Source organism: Pyxicephalus adspersus, chromosome 10 (genome assembly GCF_032062135.1).
Source record: "Pyxicephalus adspersus chromosome 10, UCB_Pads_2.0, whole genome shotgun sequence".
NCBI classification, from domain to species: domain Eukaryota; kingdom Metazoa; phylum Chordata; class Amphibia; order Anura; family Pyxicephalidae; genus Pyxicephalus; species Pyxicephalus adspersus.
The window spans coordinates 14422054-14443227 of NC_092867.1; positions in this window are offsets into that span (position 1 = coordinate 14422054).

Sequence of the window (21174 nt, forward strand, 5' to 3'; positions counted from 1 at the left end):
GAGAGGTAAATAAGGGTAACGCGCGGTGTTATGACTTATTTTGACCCATACAAGTTCTAGCACAAAGGTTGTATACCAAACAAAGGTTGTATACCAAGAAAAATTTTTTGTGACCAAACAGGATTTATACCAAGTTGGACTTATTCCAAAGCAGACTTATACCCAGGTACCACTGTATTTGCATTTCTGATTGGGGTCACAACATTTCCTTCAAGCTTCTAAAGCTTGGACTCCAAGCTGAATGACTCCAAGCTTCTAAAGCTTGGAGTCATTCAGCTTGGAAAATTGGGGAGGTTTAGTTTTGGAGGTCAATACTTGGTAAAGCACTAAAGATGAGGTATGAGTTCTGTAGCCACTTTTTATTTTCACAAGTCCTGGAGATTGATTTTTATTTACCAGTTTGGTAAGGCTGTTTAATGTTAGATTTGGGTTAATGTATATCTGAAGTCCATTTTTTTTTCTTCATTTTTTGGATAGTGGAATGGTAAAAAAAGATGTTTCAAAATATTTTGACACAAATTAAAGAAAGGGTAAATTTCTAAAATGATGTAAATCATTAGTCGTCAACAGAACAAGCATCAGCATTGGAAGATTCCCATCTGATGTCAGCTTGAAAAAGTTTGTATACTCCCATCAAATTCAGTTCCATTAACAATGGTCACCAGGACAAATAAAGTGAATCTCACTAATCTGAAACTAGTTTACATTTACAAATCTTGCTGTAGATGCCTATTAATTTTCATTATTGGGATACATGTTAAAGTTGTGTTTTATGGTGAAGTGATGGTGAGATTAGGGTTGGACAAGGGGGTTGAAGAATGTAAGGTTTAGTTTCTCTTTTTTTGATAGTGAATGCCAAGCCCAAGGTGTTTTGCCACTTAAAACCCAGTAAGCATTTTTCTTTATTTATATTTGACCAGCAAGTGATGTTGCCATGGACAGCCTTACTTAAAATTACAACTGGTTTGCAGGAGTTGGAGGGAAGTTAATATAAGGATTACAAGTAATTACACATAGTGCTGCTTCAAAACATATGTTCGTTATTCATGTAAAAATAAATGCACATGGACCAATTGAAAGTTTTTATCATTTACCCAGAGTTCTGTAACTTTCAATTATTCAGCATTAAAAGGAAATTATGTTGGGCGCTGATTAGCAAAAAACACAAGTATTACATTTTTTCAGGGTCCCCCCTCCCCTCCCGGTCATAAATAGGGAGAATTTAACTCTTCTAGTCAGCCACGTGGTACACAGTGGAATAACTTCATACAGCTGTTGTCTGAACTTCATAAAAGACAGAGAGCAAGAAAATGGAGCGTTAAATTTGCTGGCTTGTTGCGGTTATGGGTTGCCTGCATATTTATGACAACGCAAGTCAAAAATAATTGTACAATCAAACAAACAAATATGAGCCAAATTAGAAAAATACACACAGGGGCCGTGTTCCTGGGACTTGGAATTGGGTTCCACTGACCTATCAAGTTACTTCCCCCCCATTCAGACTTGCAGTTCTTTTGAACTGCTGACATGGAGACACTGTGCAGCCAGGCACGACAGCTGGCTCTGCAGCATCTAATACCAACACATGCTGCTTTCCTCCATTTCCAGCGAGTAAGATAATGAAAGATTCAAAAATAATATTTGTTTTGGCGGCACATGATTTGCAGTCGAATAGATGCCCTTGACCACAAACAAAGCCAATTCTAGAATGGGTCAGTTGTGGATGAAAAGCATTTGCAAGGATGATAATGCTAAAAAAAATGTTCAGGAAAATACATTCAAAGAAATGCAACTGCAAACATTTGACCGTATTTTGCAGCACTCAGCAGAAGACTCACTATATGTGATTCGCAAACCTTGTTTGAGTTTTAAATGTGATGGGCAATTCTGATCCTTTTATGTTGTATACTCATACAGATGGGGCTGTATACTAATGGCAGAATGATGTGAAATAAACTTGTACAAATTTTCCACAATTGACCCCTTAGGTGACTATACGGCCATATATATATATATATATATATATATATATATATATATATAATAAATCTGGAAATAAAGACACGCCTTTTTTTTTGTCCTTGGGACACCCCCAATTTTTTTTATATTTCATTCAAAATCCACATATTTTCCCATTAATATTATAGCTGTACAGACATTATGCTTTTTTGTTCCTCCTGTTCTGCACAGACAAATTTGAAACTGTACTCCCTCTGTGTGATTTATCCTGTAAAAGATTTGCATCCCAGCAGTTGTTCTGCAGGGATGTTGACTACAGTGATAATATGAGAAGAGACATTTGAGGGGAAATCTATATATCTGTAGTATGCAATTGCAAATGCAGTTATTAAAAGATAGAAAAAAACATGTAAAATTAAATGATCAAATAAGGCAAAAAAAATGTGTACTCTGACCTATTCTACTGTACTCTATCCCCCAGTAACCTGTTATGTTTGATTGCAGGGGATACAGCAAGGTGATCAGCTGCATAATGCTACTATAGAACCATTATATTAATGGGAAAACTATATATCTAATGTTTTGGGGTCAATGATTTGTATATATTATTTATTTTCCTTCAAAGTGCATCTCTGGACATGTTGTTCTTGAGTAATATCCAAGCCATAGATACCTTCACAGACCTTCAACAACTGGCAGTCCAGACCTCTGCTCTCCAGTGCTCCAAAGTTAGCCATCACATGGATGCTGGACCAATGGTGGCCATAGGACCAACATTTTATTGTATGACAACGGCAAAAGTAATGGAAAGGAGTTGGGTTGGACAACAGACCAAAAAAAAGCCTAATTATGCAGCTTGTAATTTTCTAGAAAAACACACTTTTTATTTGTCAGCTAAGAAGGAGATATGGGGTACATGTTTAATCATTTTAGTCTTGCCTGAAGATAGGCATTAGTACCTGACATAGGTCTCTCAGTGATTGATTAGTGATCTTTTGGAGAAGTACATACACATTGGGCCTGATTTATTAAAGCTCTTCAAGCCTGGAGAATATAGACCATCATGGGAGAACCTGTGTAATCCGCAAACCTGTATTTTTTATAATCATTTTTTAGCAAATGTTTTCAATCCTGGACCGGATCCATTCTAGGTTTGTTGGATCACTCACATTCACCTATAAAAGTCTATTTTCTCCAGCTTTAGGGATCCTTGATAAATCAACCCTATTGCCTGTTTGGGGCTGGCTATGTGGAAAAGTGAGCAGAACAAGTAACTGCACTGACCTGCTCAGTAGTTATTTTTCACCAAAGGAGCTAAAAAGAAGCCACCTACTGGCTAAAACAGTATATTTCCATTATATATAATTACACAAAATCCCCATAAAAACCTCGGATGTCGTTTATACCTAAACATGCCAAAAAATGGGGAGCTACATGTGTGATCACTCCTCTTCGTCGATAGGTCATAGTATAATTGTTGGGGGCTATTACAGACCCAATTTATCACTGAACACATAGGCTGTCTTCCCTATATGCATTGTATGTTTTTTAAATCATTAAAAAGGTCTTCCAACTATAAATATACCTAAGGACTTTTTAAACAAATGGCCAATTCACTGTCCCTCAGCGTATTTATGGGCCAGACTGTGACCAGTAGGAATAAAGGAATGTCCCAGCTTCAAGAGTCAACATGGGTAAAAAAATACTCCTATGCCAGTGGTCAGTGGAAAAACGAAATGCCCTTGTGTCAGAAAGAGCTATTAAACTACCCAATGGCAACTGATAGCTGCTATTTGGGAATCGCTACTCTAGAAGGTATTTAGGTGGATAGAACAATACTGTTGTGCTTGATTAATAGCATTCGTGTAAAGTTGCTTTATAGTAGCTGTCATTTAAAGCAGAAGTAAACCCAGTCGATACTCACCTTTCCTCGTTCTGTTGCAGGCACCACCATCTTCATTTTTTTTCTCTCCTGCATTCTGATCTTCGATCCTCCTGATTGGCTGGGCCATGATGGCAAGCAAGAGTTCATTAAGTCCAAGCACCTCCAGCGGAAGCCGTGATGTACGGGCTATACTGGCAACCAAAGATGAAATTTGACAGATGGGGACAGCGATCAGACAGTTAAGAATACTTATTGCAGAAGGGACATCACCTTTCATTTTCTGCAATAAACCCCTGCCTGATCACACATTTAAAAAGTGTAATTTGCAATCTTTTTGGAAATTTGGAAAAAAATTCAACATCACCCTTAGGTGAGTTTTGGAGGCAGACATACAATTTTGTAACTTAAAATACATGTGCTACATATTTATAAGTAAATGTTTAAATTAAGCTTTAAAATAATTTTATTCTCCTAAAGCTTTGACATATTTACCAGTGAACATTTATTTCTTGTTCTAACAGGTATTCTGTAAAGTGCTGTGTTCATTATATAAATACACAAAGATAATATAATCATACCTATAGGTATCATCCCTTTACAGGTAGTCCACAGCGATCTGGGATAGAAGTAAAAAGGTTTGAGCAAGTTGCCTACACCAGCCGCTGGTCTGATCCTCATATCAAGTGCTTTATAACATGCATAAATATTTCAATTAACAGGGCATATGTCACTGTTAGGCCAGGATGAAAGCAGTGTCTAGTGAGCCCCACCGCTCAATAGATTGCATGTGCCAGCCGAGAAAATCCATATAAGGTGATGTGTGATAACTTAAAGCAGAGAGGTGTGCTGTAAGATTTATATCCCCCAGTAATTGCTCTGTAAGAATCATGCAGGAATATTAAAATCCTGGAAGAATTACATGGATGGATTTAGTGGTAATTCCTCTAAGATCCCCGCATAAAATCCACTCGCATTGAAAAAGGCTTCGTTTCCAGGCTATTGTATTCTGTGTCAGTCACCCTCCGCACTCATTCTCTATTTACTGCCAGTGATGGGGGCTTTGCAAAACAATGGAAAATATTACTGACAGTACACTTTGGCACCATTAAAGCAGAGAGGATATTTCAACCGCATTGATGTGCAAATTGGTCATACAAGTTTTATAGCTTGTCACAGGTTCACAGGCTATTTTTGGTGCTGATAGCACAGTGCATACATAAGATATAAATGCACTTAATTCACAGCATGAAATGTAGTCTTTAACCTGCTGTGGTTGGAGAATGACCCACAAAGTGTGACACAAAGGCAAAACAAAGTGTCACTGATCTTCCAGCTGTTGTTTTATACCGGTTTTGGGACAGAAATAGAAATTCAGCATGTAAAGTTGTTTAATGATGGCTCTTCCTATTGTGATGTGAAGTTTAGATTTTGGTTTCATTTAGCAAGGGCTAGGTATGATGTTAAGGTATAATAACTTTCTGACCAGATAGAAAAATACTCCCCTAGCTGCTCTCCCCTCCAATGACCTACTAATGACTTTCTCACTCATAACCTCATCACACGCACGCATACAAGACTTCTCTAGAGCTGCCCCAACTCTCTGGAATGGTCTTCCTCGTTCTTTTCAGCTTGCTCCTACCTTCTGCTCATTTAAAAGACAATTCAAAACCCATTCAAACTTGTCTGCCCATCCTCCTTTGTCTCTTAAAGCCTCACCACAAACCTCACTACATTCCAATTCCCCCCCCCTAGTGCGTGATGCTTCCCCACCTCTTAGATTGTAAGCTCTTCGGGACAGGGGCCTCTCCTCCTCCTGTGTCACTGTCTGTCGTTTGCAACCCCTATTTAATGTACAGCGCTGCGTAATATGTTGGCACTATATAAATAGTGTTTATTAATATTATTATTAATAATAATAATAAAAACCCATCCTCTTAGGATGGACACCTCAAAGCTGCACCATTAGTTTCTGCTGCCTTATACACACTTGAATGTAAGTTCCACTTTGTACCGGTGTCACCTTTTTGTCCAAACCATGTTACACTGATAGAGAAGCAGCCGAGTTGCCACAGTGTGCTTTTTACCTGACCTACAGAGCTTTAATCAACCAGTTTAGCATCCCTTATACCTCCTCTTCTCTTCTGCAACTGAAATGACCTAACATTTTTACAAATGCCCAGTGAAAGTGAAGCAATTTATAGTCTACGTATCAAACAGGCACTGCAAAGTGTATGATTAGATGTTTGGAAAATCATCCTTATCATAGATTTAATGTACAGTGCTGTATAATATGTTGGCGCTTTATAAATCCTGTTTAATAATATTAATAATAGCTTTCTATGGTCACTGAGGCTAATTGTGCAGCATTTAGTACAGCTCCCTTGAACAGCACTGCTGCTGGTGGTCTGCACTTAACAATTGCATTACACCTCACAATAAACCTGCATTGAGTTCTGCTGTCAGTGGGGATGATATTTTTTATTGTGTCACTTTTTGTCACAACTACTTTGTGTTATCCTTGTTAAAAACATGTCAAAGGACAACACTTAATATGCAAATATTTTTTGTTTACATGGTACAATCCTAAAACAGAACTGCAGATTCCAGTAACACTAGTCATAATGGACAAAGAAAGTGTGTATAGTTTAAGTAAAATGTGTTTTACATAAACAAAAGAAATGCATTACAGGAATTAATCAGATCTGGAATTTCATGTATCATTTTAGGCTAGTTTAACGCTACAATTCTATTGTGTGTGCTGCCAGTTACAAATCTCCTATATTTTTAGCCTTGTGACCTCATATTTCAGATTGCATATTTTTTTCTTCTTCTATTAAATGTAGGTTTTTAGTCTTTTAGCATTTTATTGTAAATGTGTTTCTTGTTGTTATTATATTCCTATAAAAAGAGCAGCAGTTTTTTTTTATTCCTAGAGGTCATTGGTAGATCAAACATAACACATTTCTATGTAATGTCCTTTTTACTGTGCAATGACAATACCCCCAGTAATTACATGACTTTTAAGCTGTCATGCGTCAGGCCATTCTTAATTGTAACCGTACAGGATAGAGCAAATGAACATTACACTTACAGATGTGTTCAGAATAATAGCAGTATGTTTAAAATAGTGAAGAAAGCTCCAAATCCTTATAATAGCTTTTATTTCTGTATATTTAAATGCATTCGGAACATTGCACATTATATTCCAAATCAAAACATGACAAAACAAGTGAAGAAAAGTGTATAATAGTGTGAAGTTGAAGTAGTGAGGTCATTCAGTCTGTGATAAAACCGGTGTCAATTGCTGCCCTTAATAAAGAAAAGAATGCAGCAAATGTTGTACATGCTGGTTATAGTGCATTTCTCTGAAAAATGGATTGTTTTAGATATTGTTCAGAAGAACAGTGTGTTTTGATTAAAAGTTTGATTGGTGAGGGGAAAAACATATATATCCCCATTTCTAAAGCTCCACCACTTCCTGTACTCCCATGGGTTTCAAAGTTTAGGCACACAACTCCATCACATACAGAAAAAATGTTTGTGTGTTTTGTGTAAGCTCCAAGTTACATATACAGTCTAAGTCAGTGTTTCTCAACTAGAATTCCTTCATAGATTGCTAGGGGTTCCCTGAGCAATGAGCTACTTGTTCCTCTCAGGTCAGTGTAAGTGATACCAATGATCTTTCTTTGGCTATCTGTAAGGGTGACATTCTTCACATTAGCCATCACATTAGTAATATACTGTGAGCTGTGGATATAGTAATTATAGAAGGGGTTCCCCAAAATCCTAAAAGTTATTTCTAGGGTTCCCCCATGGTCAAGAAAGGCTGATTTAAGTTGAGAATTTGTCCCAGCTTTTTATCTTGCTTGGCTCTGTATTCTTGTGCCAGTCCTAATCTACATTGATTGCAGATTCTATCTTTGATTCATGCTGCGAGGAGCCCTTGTCACAAGCTCAAAAAAGAGTTTTCCATACAAGTGATGGATACCTTTTTAACATGAAGCTTGTAATTGCCTTAACTATTAATAATATGTCTGTTATATTCACCAAGTTGCAATTTAGACCAGTCCTGTAAGTGGAAAGCTGAACAAGCCTTTCTTAGTTAGCAGTGACAGGAAGCTATACTTCAGCTCCCCTTTTATTTTATCTTGTTTTTCTGAGTTCATTAGAGACAAGTAGGTGAACTTTGCACAGATCTCTGCTGATCCACAACAGCCCCAGCTGTGTGTGAAGTAACGTGTTAGGTGGCAGCTCAAAACCAAAGAGCAGGGTCTGCAAAATAGCGCAGGTACTGATAGGCCTTTAAGTGGCTCAGGGCATTACTCCAAAACAGTTCTGGACCAAGTGGCACCAGCTGCAGACAGATGGGGAAGGCCTGGGCTCCATCACCCTCAAGTCTGCCCAGACAAGACTCTATATATTAGTCTAAAGAGTGCTCAAAAAGCAAGGAATGGTAGCCGTGCAGAGAGGTGAAAATTGACATGAGCTCTGTGCTCTGACAGTTCTAGTGATTGATGAAAGGATATTGTTAACAAGCCTTTAAAGTTTCTCATTAATGTACCTTTTTTCCCCCCTCACATTGACAAAAAGTCACCATGCAAAAAAAAAAAAAAAACTTCTGGACAATAATTAAGATGGATCCCATACAGTATATTTAGTTATCAGTGCCTGTTAACCATTTAAATCTTAAATTGGATTGTTTTGCCATCAGTACACACATTTCTTTTAACAATACAAAACCCCAAACATTCCGGAGAGTGCTGGTTTCATAAATAAGTTTGCATCTCTGAAGGGCTAAAAGAAAAAAAAAGAAAATAAAACGAGAGAGAGAGGGGGTTATAAAATACATCTGGTACCAGTAATATGTTCCTTCACAGAATTTCACTCGATTAAAGTTCAACTGCCTTGGGATAGCTTCCCAGTGTGGTCAAAAAGTGATTGTGTTAATATACTGCGAGTACATTAACCCCCGTGGTGCTAGTGGGGCAGGCAACATATTAATGTAACAGCACTTTACTCCATCACTTATCAAACTCCAGAACATTTTTTGCCATCTTTCATCTCTTTTTAGCGTTGGCAGCTTAGAGGCACTAACCTGCTTTGCAATCAGGGAGACTATAATTCAGAAATACACTCCCTCTGTACAGTATTATTCATTTGTGGACAACTGAATGGGTGAATATTTTTTGAGAAAAGATTTGTCAGACTCATTGAACAGTAAACTGTTCTGCACTTTTTTTTTTTCTCTGTTCCACACCATCAAATACGATGGTCTCTGAAAATCAACAATATGTCCTACAACAGAACCTAAGTTTTTAGGTTTTAATTGACATTCTGCATTAGAATTGACAGTTGGTCTTTTATAGAAAAATGACAAAGGAAGAAATCCTGACCGTCGTGCCCGTTTCTTGGTCAGATTCAATTCAAAGATCGTAACTACTGGAGCTTAAAATTGAATCTGATTGGTTGCCATAAAGCAAAGTATCCAAGAAAGCTCTTTAGATCAGAGATGGTCAACTTTTTTGATTTAGGGGAGGTGGTTCTTGACAATACCCAAAGGGCCACGGTGTGTGCGACCTAAACTACTGATACCCAAAGATCAGCTTTACATACACGTAATCAGCATTCTTTACAAAGACATCAGCAATGGGATCTTTATCATCTCTCAGTGAAAAGTCTGCTTTAAATGAAAAATTTTGTGGGCAAATAAAGGTTTGAAAGAAATAATCTAAACCACTTTTTCTCAATCAGTTTTCCCCTAGAGGTTCTAGGGGTAACTCTAATGTCAGTTACCACTGAGGCCAATGATTTTTTTTTTTTATAACAATCTGTAAAAGTGGCAGCCATCCCAATGGCCAGCAATGTATTAGGCATTCTTCCCAATGACCATAATGCTAATATACTGTGAGCTGTGGATAAAGAAATTATAGAACACGTTCCCTGAAGACCTGGAATTTATTTCAAGTTCTCCCCAAAGGTAAAAATGTTGAGAAACACTGCTCTAATGTAACTAGCAGAACCCAGTGTAATGCATACTGGGTACTGGGGCCTGCACAAAAAGCACCAAAGGGTTCCGAAAGTCCTGAAGTTTGAAAAGAGGGCCTTGGATGGAGGTGAGTGGGCAACAATGTTCCCTGTCATGCCAAAGACTTTGATATACAATGTGTAACAGTATTTTCTCTCGCCACTTGTCAATGATTTTGTTTGCTAATCCTGTTCATTCTTATCTGTAGCAGACCCTACAAATTTTCATTTGGCCATATAGGCATAAATGTCCACAATAACACACTAAAATCTTGCAAAAATCCTTCCCAGGATGAAGACCATTTTATCTGCTTTAGAGTCCAATACCAAATCAATGTCCTTTGATGCATTATTAATTACCTGAAGGTGTAAAACCCATGTACAAATTAATTCTAACTTTTTACAACAAAACTTTTTATACATACCCAGCAGGACATAGCAGACTTCTATGGAGGACAGCACTGGTTTGAAGGTGTGTATTACAATCATTTTTTATTTTTACATGTACAAGCCAAGGATTTTTTATAATAAAGGTTAAAAACTGAAGTTACAATTTAAGGCTGCTCATGGCAGTTTATATATCTGTACCCTAAGCAGTTTATTTAAAGGTCTGTTGTATGTTGAGGTGTCTGTACTATTTGTAATACTAGGCAATATATTTAGGAAAAGTTGGCAACTATATATCATCCGCTATGTTATGCTGACTGCCACATACACAATTGTGACTGCTGTGCGGTTTGGTAAATATTTTGCACTATATTACAAATGGTAGTCATAATCATCAAGTAAAGTAAACAGCAGGACACTCATTTTACACAGCGCAGCTCAGAATAAAATGTGTAATAATATGAAAATGAAACATAATTATGCTGCTCGTATACAGGATTTGAAGTCCGTTATTAAAAAGCAAAGCAACTGTGTATGATGAGTAACAACAGCTTCATTTTGCAATTGCAATTAGGAGATTCCTGCGCATAATATTACACAGCAAGAAATATTACATGCTAGTAAGATATATAGCAGTGGATAAAAGACTGATGGGTACAAAGGTCACATGACAAAATCACTTTTTCTTGCACGATTTCAGTGATTTGAGTGTTTATTTGGACTGTAGAACTGTCTCATAAGACTAGCCTTGTGATAAATGTTATAGTTTTTATGTATTTTTTATATCATATAAGTCCTATAGGGCGGTTCATGTGTCCTGTTTCAGTATATATTGTTTTAATGAAAGTTTTATTCTAAAAAAAATTGTACACTTTAAATTTGCAGATATTCTTCCTTGGATTTGGTTGTCTGTTCATGGGTACCGTACTGAAAAAGGTGCTTTTGCAGTATTTTTTTATTTTGTGGTTGATCTGTATTTAGAAGACATATACAATATTACAATATAATAGTATAATAAGTAAATTATTATACTGTAGTATAATATACCTCCAGTTATGAACTTTGCTCCTTTTTATGCATTTGCTTCACCTCCTAACATTTCAAAATTTGAATTATGCATGCCATAAAGAAAAATGTACCTGTGTTTTGTAATAGCCTTTTTTTCTTTATTCTTGTCTTCTGTACTTTTGCCTAGGAATCAGATGTTTCCACCTAAGCGAAGGCAGCTGGATTCAATCTGTTCTTGTCATCACTTGAGGATGGGTATTGCTAGTTTTGAGTGTGGGTCTGGTACATCTTGGCATGTCAGCTTCAGGCATCAAATAACAACAACAACATTTGTAAAGAGTTTTTGTCCCATAGGACTAAAGGCTTATGGCATTGGCGGTGGGGTGATTCTTTAGATAACGCTGCATGCCTTTAAATTCCAGGCTGAAAAGGTGGGCTTTAAGTTTGTGGTAAACACCTCCAGGGATGCAACTGTCTTTTAGAGTTACATAGGATAAGAGCTACAAGACAGGAGGATGCTCTAGTTTCAACGGTTTGGGGTAAATTATGACTAGATGACTAGATTATTAGTTCCTATTGGTCTAAATATTTGTTTAGAATTATTTAGTATTTATCATATTACGCAGCCCTGTACAAAGTCCATAGTTGTGTCACTAACTGCCCCTCAAAGAGGCTCACAATCTAATGTCCCTACTATAGTCTATGTCATTATTGTAGTTATTGGAAACCCACGAAGGAAACCCACGCAGACACCTGCTAACATGCAGAGTGCTAACCCCTGAGCCACCGTGCTGCCCGGTTCATTGTAGGTGCCAAAATATGTCATATGGCCAAAGCCGAAGTTGTGTAAAGATTTAAATGTCAGTAGGCCAGTCTTAAAAACTGTGGTGTTCTGCACTAACTGTAAGTGGTGCAGCTGCTTATATATATGAAAGGCCAATGTCAGGAGCATTGCTGTGGTCCAGCCTTTAATTTATGAAGGGGAATGATGATGAGGGTTTAGTTCCTCACCAAGTTATTTACTTAGGCTTTGATCATGGTCAGAGGTATGTACATCTGTGACCTCTATCCCATGTAGTGATGACTGGGATTGGAGTTCATTTGCTGCAAGGTGCTGACCTCCAATGACAGGAACATCCATGTTCTCAGCATTTAGCTTCAGACAGCTGTCATGTTTGTACTTTTTCAGCTCCTTTAGGTGCAAGTTTATAGTTAGGACCAAGTCTGTCACACCAAGTTTGAATTATAAATATAGGTGGGTGTCATCAGCATAGCTGTGGTTTATCAGGCCTAGTTTTGGATGACTTTGCCAAGTGGTAGCTTGTATATTGTGAGCAAAGGGGAGATGAATAAGCTTGAGGTACATACATCAATTGTAGAGGAGTGAGCAAGAAGAATTTCATGGATACTCTTTGAGTTCTGCTAGCAAAGAAAGAAAACCAGATTGGAAAGAGTCATAGATGTTGTTTCCTAAGAGCATGACTTCACGTTGAAGGTGGACTGGTGTCCCCAGTGGGTTATTTAGTGATCCGCCCCAAAGTCTCTAAATTACATTGCAGGTCTATTGTACACACACTACATTTTTTCTGATTAGTCTTCTCTTTTGACAACTTTTTAGTGTACATATCTTTTCATCTTGCCTGCTAGAACAATCATGCATGAGCGTTTTTTTGCTTTGTACTTGGTGAAATAGAACTGAGAAGCATATTGTTAGCAGAGAAGTGCCTTGGTCTTCTAGTCAATGGTTTTAAGAGCTTTTATATAGTGTACAAACCATGCTCTTCTCCCCAAGCTTTAATTGCCTTGAGTGTTTATGACAGCTAATCTTGTATTGTAATTAAAGAGCTAGTCCGTATATTGAGCATAAATAGAGGGGTAGAAAATGTCCTAGGGGGGCAAAATATATAAATAAGGACCTCCACTTGGTCCAATAGATAGGTTTTTTAAAAGTGTGACATGCACATACTATTTGTTTAAGTACACATTTCAGGAGGCAATATGTGTCTAGTCAGATACAAAAAAGGGATTTCCGTATCTTAGTCAGATTCTAGTTACATACATTGTTTGTGACTGTTAAATAGTCAGATCATCCATCACACTTGCATTTGATAGATATTAGTATGCTTAGTCACCCAAATATTGTAAACTTTATGCATACCAGTTTACAAAGACCCCTTGTGGTGGCAGATATAGGAAGTTTTCCTAATTGTATAGCGAATGCTCGACACACACCCTGGAACAGTCCTATTTAACAGTTGAAGCAAGACACAGAGCAAGAATCTAGACCTGAAAGAAGGAATAACTAAAATCCCGAAAATCTAAGAAGTCCGCAGGTGACAAGACTCCATCTAAGGCTAAAACAATCATTTTAGAATAGATTGACTTTTTAGTAATAAATGAAAGATTACAGCAAAAAAACAAAACATTATTGTCATCTCTTCAAAATATACATCTAAGGCTCATTCAGGTTTAGACTTAGAGGGCAATTTTAATTCCTAAGGGGTTAAGGAAAATGCACAGATGACAAACGTAGCTGCGTTGTTTGCCTATCTCATCGTGAATACAGCCACATAGATCTATATAACAAGGTATTGTTTTCCCCTATATGGCACATTAGTGTCTTCAATGCCAGAGGGTCCCTCAACATCTTGTAGAACAGAACAGCAGGGATCTATTTTATGTGCTCTTTGTCTTACAAGACTCCAGAGCAAGTGCCAGCTTAAATATGCTATACTTATTTAAACACACAGAGGGAGATCAGTGATTGAAGGCGAATTGAAGAAAGGAGCTAATGAAATAAATGGTTCTTCTCTGTGCTTAATAAAAGGATGTTTGACGACACACCAGAGCAAGGTTTTAGGTTCACAATAAGATAATAATAATGAATGTACATGGGTTTTTTAGTAAAGCAGAACATGTGCCGTATTTGTAATATTTTTGTTTTTATTTTTTACAGTAGATGATTTCTTTAGTTCATCAAACATTTTACTGCATGGATTAGCTGAATTTACTATATATATAGATATTGCATTCATATTTTTTGTTTGTTTGCAAACATTTTATTCCAGACAGCGCATACAGATAAAGGTGTTATACTTGAACAAATGACACTTAAAATAACGTGGTGTAATAATTCTCATAATCTAAATTACCAAAAATTTGTCAGATTTGTCATGTAAAAAATAGACAGACCTCCACATTTACTACAACTTCAGATCCATGAAATTAAAATCAAATGTTCAAAATAAGGTGCCAAAAATTAGTAATGTGGAGGAAATCTACACTTATCTGGAAACTAATGTAATTTTTCATTAACAAGAATATTCAAAAAGTTTACTAAATCAATATCAGAGAGTAAGTTTTCAAATTATAATGCAATTGTTGCTAAAGTGTGTAATATCAACTTTTAAAGCTAAAGATCTCCACAGTAAACTCTTACATCTACTTATTTATGATAAAGAAAAATACATTTTTTTCTAATTTTCCCCCAATTGGATCACATTTATCTGGAAGAACTGTTTAGGTGAAGATCTAATTTTAATTTGCTTAAATGTATTGAAATATTCAACAATTCTCATGGGGTGCACTTACTTTTTCATGTGATTGTATATATGGGAAGTTAATGATTTGATGAATTTGGTACAATAACTGTAATTAATGCATTTAAAATAAGTGATGCTAGTTAGTTAGGAGACTGCATTGTATCACATACTGTACAGAAAGAATTCCCAGTGAGCATGCTTTAAAATATAGTGGACAAATTTAGGGTCACTGTACCATCCATTTGTAATATTTTGTCTGTTAAGGCAGGCTGGGTTGTGTTAAGGCCGCCAGGGCATGATAATGACAGATATCACATCCCAAAAGCCGTTTAAATGCAATGCACCACAATGAACACGTGTGCCTTGTAATGTGCTGTACAGCAGGTGTGTTGCCACTGCCTATATTTGCTCCTTGCAGTACCATTCTAAATAAAAAAACACAGCCATGCATTAGAATACTTTGCAGTAAGGTGCATTTAACCACACTTTTCTGGAATACAATAGTGTGAAGTCACCTATACAACCCATAATTAATGCACAGAAGTTGTTTATTCTTTTCAGACTGAATGCTTATCCCAGATCTGGGAATCACTAGGTAATAAAGCCAGAATTTTAAAATGACCCTTTATTACTAGTCAGCTCAACTTCCCGTACTCCTGTTCAGTGTCTTCATTTATAAAATAGGGAATCAATTACTGCCATTAAAACACATGGACCTGGAAGGTTCCCACAAAGGAATGTTTGAGGAAATGTCTGATTTCCTATTTTTTAAATAGATCCCAAAGTGTACCTGTGTGCTGGTTCCTAGAAATGAATGAAGTTACTTTTAGCCTTAATTACCATTTGATTGAACTCTGTTCAATAGCAATATGTAATAATGTGCAAACGTTTTAGTCAATTTGGAAGTGTTGACTGTAAAAAGGACATTCCATTAGAGATGATATGCGTATGGTTGTATTCACATGTTCTCAGTTACCTCCATTAACAAAACATTTTGAACTGCTTTAGACTACATTACCCAACATTTAACATTTTATTCCAATGAATCTGGAAGTAAATGTTCTTTCACCAAATTTCCACTAGTTTTTTTTTTTTTTTTTTTTTTTACTATTTTATATGAAAAACATGCAGCTTTTCTGTTAGAATCACATGGATATTAGGATGGAATTTACAAAAGTGTTGAGTTATAGAAGGAATGCTATTGGCTGTAGGAAGGGCAAGTGTGAACCAAGCTGTGGATATTTTGGCACCGTCCAGCTGGAAACTGTGGCAGAACCTTTGTTATTACTAAATTCTAATGGTTTACAGATTGCATAACTATGTCCGGCCTGTTTCTGAATAACGAGGGACCGTGAACTGCTAAGTCATTCACATGTAACTCAATCTCCAAAAATGCCAACGTGCCTGTTATCCTAATTCATAACTTTTACTTGCACTGTGAGTGTATTTCAACATCATATTTCAGAAGTGTACAGTCCTTCTTTTTTCTATCTGGGTCATAAGACAGTTTTACATTTTCTTTGCCTTTCCACTTACATTCCAAGTCTTGGTTAATGTCAGTGGCTTTATATATTTTATTCTTTTCTTGAGCAAGTAACGTTCTTAAGATTTGCTCTTCTCAGGCTGATGGAACTACCTTTGAACGAGTGTGGGAATCGGAAAGGTCTGCAGTAGTTGAATGTTTAAACATTTTCTAAAGATGTCGACTTCTTACTATTTTCACTGTCTTTCTGATTGAAAAAAAAATAAAGTTAAAGCTGGCAGAAGTATAGCTGAATGCTGCTTTAGATGACAAGCAGAAGGTTTAGCTTGGTCTCCATTTATATGCTATTGCTAACCACTTTCACAGAAATGGATCAGAAAGTTAGCTTTGTGTTCCTGTTTCCTTTAAAAGTTATTTCCATCCCAGCACATTGTAAAACATGGTTATATGGACAATTTTTCAACCTATAAAATTTATAAAGAGCAACATACGGTCTTGTGATTCACCCACATTAGCTGTGCTATTTGGATGCAGACCATAGGAAAGCTGAGAAAGTTGTGTACTTTAAGTGATTGTTGTATAAGTTACTACGCCTAAAAAAATTGCTCTTAGGAATAAGAACTCTTTATTGAAAATATCCTGTTCTGTAAATTTAGGTCAGGTTAGTGAATTAGAAAGTAGAAAAACCAGAAAAAGCCAGAAAAACAGTGAGGTCAGTAATTACAGCCTTTGTATAGTATCTGTCTTGATAAAAGTTTCTTTAAGAGTCCAGAAGCAAGCTCAACCCCACATCCCCCCCCCACACACACACTGTATGTTATGCTTTTTTAATGCATTTACCTTTTTCTGAAGGCAAGTTACTTACTGGGTCTGCTTCAGTCATCTGCCTGCAGTGGGTAGTTCTCCATAAGCAGGCAACAGTGCTGACTTGATGACACCAGAGCCACTTGCTGCATCTATATACTGTAAAAGAAGGGTTCCATGATGTTTCCCCTTCACAGGGCAGACACATTGCATTCACAATATTATCCTGAATCCTCTGGGTTGAGTGGCACTCTTCATTTAAATTTTTGAGACTTATCACAAAATTTTTACTGTGGGCAACAGCTTTGGATTTTTTTAACTGGTTAAGTGACCATATAAAGGAAACAAAATAGCTTAGAGTTGGACAGAGAATGATTTCCCATTGAATTCTGCATTCATGTTTAAGCTGGTTACAGCTAGGTTTTAAACAGTACATCAATTTAATCCACTAGGGTAACAAAACATACTAGAAACCAGCATATCCCAGCTAAAACTATATATACATAGTTGATCCAGTGTGGTGTTTGGCAACTTATGTCATTAGCACTAATGATTGCTGGAAGGAATAGTGTGGTAAGCTAAAATCTACTTAAAATGATTTCTTCTGTTTCATTATTTTCATGTTTATTTATGACCGGTATTATATATGTTTTTAGATTTCATGTGCATTTATAAGGCATAAAGACATTAAAAAGATGTTCTTTTCCCCCCAACTTTTCTGAGGTTATGTATGGAGCGCACTATAAAATATTGAAGAGCTTTGGAAGAACTTTTATAGAGATGAAGAATAAAAACAAACAGAAAAATCCACTGCATCATTAACCTTTTCTTTCCTAGCGGGGCCCATAGTGCATTGTGTTGCTACACTCTAGGTGATTTGCCTGAGGGCATGAAAAGCTACCTTAGATTGACATGTATTATCTGGTGGGAAATGCAGAGCGTTGTGTACCTCAATACACTGGAGACTCTTCACATCAAAGTGGATATTTGTGTTTGTGGATTCTGAGATAAATCATTTAGCATCTAATCAACCGGCATAGAAGCCGGAGCTCCCCTAACTTGTCAATAAGTTTTCAAACTGAGGTCTCTTTTTAGTAGGAGCATTGGTGTGCATACTGCTGTCATCAGTGTTGGATTTCTAAGAGTGATTTCTAACGCTTGTAAATACGACCCAAGAATTGTGCAGAAATAAATTAAAAAAAGCAGTAAGAGGGTTTCTAAGAAAAAATAAAATTATTTTTATGGGGGTTCCTCCATTAAAGGGCTCCCTATCAAGCAAAAGTTGACCCTGGTTCTGACAAAGTCCAATGTAATTTAGTTATCATCATGGTGGTTCAATGGGTTATCTTTGGTTTTGTGGCTTTTGGATTTTATTCCAAACTTTATTGAGCTTTATATTCTCATTCCCTATAGTATTCTATGTTAACAGTTTGTTCTGGGGTTTCCAGGTTTTGGAAACATATACTCTCCTTTTTTACCTAATTTGCCTGTAATTGTATTTTGTAAATGAAATATGGAGCAGGGCCCATGGGCAGTTTTATACTCCAGCAGGTTTATTCTATCAGTAGTTGCTTATTTTGAAAGTGGGGAAATCTACGTGCTGTTACTCCCTTTTTTCTGCTGATTGGTGATGACCTATCATTTGAAGTGCTTCTAGGCATACCCAAGTGCAGCACAACCTACCCATGCAAGGTCACTGTTTTCCAATGCAGGCTGAGACAAATACACAGCTCAACTGCAAATATTGTAATAGACAGCCTGTCTTATAAAAGCCAGATGGTTTACAGAGCAGGATCCAAGGTGTTGCAGGAGGTATTCAAGCAGTTCCAACAAGTTCTATCCTAGTGGATTCTTGGAAGTAATAAAACAGATTATTGGCAGGATTTCGGAGCAGGGAGCCCAACCAATCCACAAGTTGGTTAGGTTCTATACTTTTACATTTAAACAGAAATGTTCATAAATTTTTATATTTTGTGTTCTTGTATGCATATTAAAGTCTCACTAATCACACTGGTTAGTGTATAATACATTGCTCATAGAATTAGCCCAAAGATATGTAAAAATTTTAAATCATTTCCAAGGCTTTGTGTTACCAATATATCGTGGCTAAAATATAACAAAATCACTGCAGGCTGCAGTACAATGCACTGATATGATAACTGAATATTTACTATATCCATAATCCAAATTCATATTTTATTTTGTTTCTGAACATTGAATTAAATGTTTAGAATGCAAATGCTGTATATTGCAAGAAGTTTTAGTAAACCTATTGTAGGTTCCTATTTACTATGCTGAAAGGTAAAATAATTTATAGCAATGAAGTTTGCCAAAATACAAAAGAAAAGCCAGTTCCATTTATTTTTTTGTGCCTATGATGTCAGGAGGATAGGGTCCTGTCCTGTAGCTGTGGTCTAATTGGCAGCCGTAAGACAGATGCCATGTTGCTTTTAGCTTTACCTTGTTTCTAGCCCTTGAAATGGTGCCACTCTAAGCTCAAACCAATCCGTATTGCCAGTGTTACATTCCTGAAATCTCTCTGCTTCCAGCGTACTGGAATCCTGCTTTTACCTCTGATCAGTCATGCTAAGCCTGTGCTTATTTTTCTATTGAAATATGCAAAGACATCACACGGCACTCATTTTTACAATCCTAATCTTTTACATCAGGCAATGGGAAACTAATTTCCTGCCCTGTCTTTACAATTGGAAAGCTGCATATTTGTTGAAATTGACATTAAGCTTAACATTCAATTATATAGCTAAACAGATTTATGCCCAAAATAAAACAAATCATAAAGCATCCCCGTGTATACATAATGTAGCATCTGTTTTTATGGCGTGTGCTCAATGGTTTCTTCATTTCCAACAGAAAAAAAATAAATTCTATTGTTTTTAAATTAAAATCATATTCTTTCTCAGAGCGCAAATACGTGCTTGGAGCCATAAAATCTAGGCTGCTTTTAGTGCAAACAAACGCTTACAGAATAAGTAGTGACAGTGTGGCTGAAAGCTACCCACCCATAACAGATATTTATGGGTGGACACTGATAGCCTAGATTTGAGTGTCAAACAGAGATTCCAACAGCAAGTGCTTTGTTCAAGTCTCATTCCTTCTGCTGCATTTACTTATGAACTTTTGCAGAAAAGTATTTTTAAGTGTGTGTATATATACTACCCAAGTCTTTCTGTGAATCAACATGGAGCACAAAGTAGGTTTACATTAATACCTAGCCTTCCCCCAACATACCTGATGTTTTTTTTTGCCAATGGAAGGGAAGAGAAATGCCCACTACTTACAAGTATTGGAATCATGACTTTCTTCAATGTGAGAGGGTTGGTGATTTGCCTGGCTCCGGCACAAGGAAAGCGTTCACCATCCTGTGTAAGCTCAAACACTGACTAGCTTTAAAAAAGCAGCAAGGAAGTTAAAGATACTTTATTCATTTTGCGGGGTCAGGTTGTGTATTGAACACATTGCTATGCTATTGGAAAGCACAGGTTCACTCCAATCTCTTTAAAAATTATGTTTCCATTTCATTATACAGCTGTATTTTCTTAAACATGTTATTTCAAATGTTGGTTTCTGGGAATAAGTCAACCAGTGGACTTCATATGTTGTTGGTGTCAAGAAAGCCATAGGAAAAATCATATTTGTGTGATCATGGCTGATACTTGAAGCTTTGAACCCCCAGATCTGACACATTCACATGTGCATATGACTTGTCAGGGCCATTGATAAAAGATAAAACACCTTTTCTTTTGTTGTCACACAAATCTAAAAAGTGCATTGTGCTAAGCTGCAGACTGCTGATACTCTTCAATAGCCTCAATGCATAAAAAATATAGATGTATCTAAATTGTTGGGTTTCCTCTTGGCTAATAAACCCAATTCTAAGTCATCATGTCCAGCTAACAAAAACTGGGAGTAGGTAACAAAGTAGAATTTGACTTACTAATACTATATAAGCTATGGAATGTGTTACACAAGTCAGCCAAACAGCTCTCTGGTGATTACTTATATGCGCATTAACACTAAAGTTCCAACTGCCTAGATTGAGCAAGCAGCAGCTGGATGATAAC